The 1016-nt window shown below is 43.7% G+C and overlaps 1 protein-coding gene across 1 annotated transcript in view; it reads right to left on the bottom strand.

Moving 5' to 3' along the window:
• LOC100745025 (transcription factor Sox-19b) overlaps nt 1-1016 on the bottom strand; it is a 139451-nt gene extending 138435 nt beyond the window's left edge. Inside the window, exon 1 of the mRNA XM_033321799.1 lies at nt 349-1016. The gene's annotated coding sequence lies outside the window, so the exon portion shown is untranslated. The remainder of the gene's footprint in view (nt 1-348) is intronic.

Below are 1016 nucleotides of genomic sequence, written 5' to 3'. Positions count from 1 at the left end.
CCCCCCCCCCCCCCCACGCCCCGAGCGAAAATGTCAGCATGTTGCATCGATTTCAATCTTTCATATGCCTCGAATTTACAACGAATTATTCTATTACATTCACATATTAACTTAAGAAAAGAATACTCGTTCAAAAGTCGTTCGTGCTCTGTCGTTTCGAAAACCACAAAAGAGTTATAGTAAAGTTCGTGCCTTCTCACCAGGCGACATTATTATTGTGACGCATTTTGAACTAGCAGCTGCTAAATAAATGTAGGTTTGCGTAGCTTCGGTGGTTATGTTGCACGCAACAATGCCGCCGGGTGCGAAAGAATACACGTACGATTATATGCGTGTAATAGTACTTACCCGTACGTGTCCATTGCCCTCCCGCAATCTCGGAGGCGGAACGTTGATTTTAACCGCAATGGATAAATCGGTGCTGCGAGCATAGGGGTTCCCTCTTTATTCACTGGCGTCCCGTCGTTATTGTTCGAGAGAGAGAGGCTGCTGCCGTGAGAGCCACTTCTAATCATTATTGTCACCCGCACTCGCGTTAGAGAAGTAACACTCTTTCCGTGTTCGCTTTCACCAGACTAATGACTTTCGCGAATCGCTCTGAGCGCTTGGCGGAAACAACACCGCGATGCTTCTTCTTGTTAACGAATCGAACGAGAGTATCGAACGGGCGAATCGACCGCAGTGAAGTTGCACGAGCGTCCATTCGCGCTCTCTCGAGCAGGTGTTTTCGTTTAGATTTTAGATTGTTGTTACGTGAGTGATTAATTGTCCGGTTGTATGAACATTAAAACATGTGAAGATTGTATGACAAAGAAGGCTTGTGGGTGCTGAATGACGGCTAGAGATTGCTTGGCTGTGACAGGTTAATGTTAATTTTGACTTATTATTCTATGGCGAACGATCCGCGTAGCTAACCTTTTGGTTGAAAATAAGCAGAGAAAACTTCGTATGATTTTTAACCGTTACGCGTATAATATTTATAACGATAGAATATATATAAATATATATATCTGGAT

Source organism: Bombus impatiens, unplaced genomic scaffold (assembly GCF_000188095.3).
Source record: "Bombus impatiens unplaced genomic scaffold, BIMP_2.2 scf_0498, whole genome shotgun sequence".
NCBI classification, from domain to species: Eukaryota; Metazoa; Arthropoda; class Insecta; order Hymenoptera; family Apidae; genus Bombus; species Bombus impatiens.
This window is presented reverse-complemented; position numbering and strand designations above follow the sequence as displayed.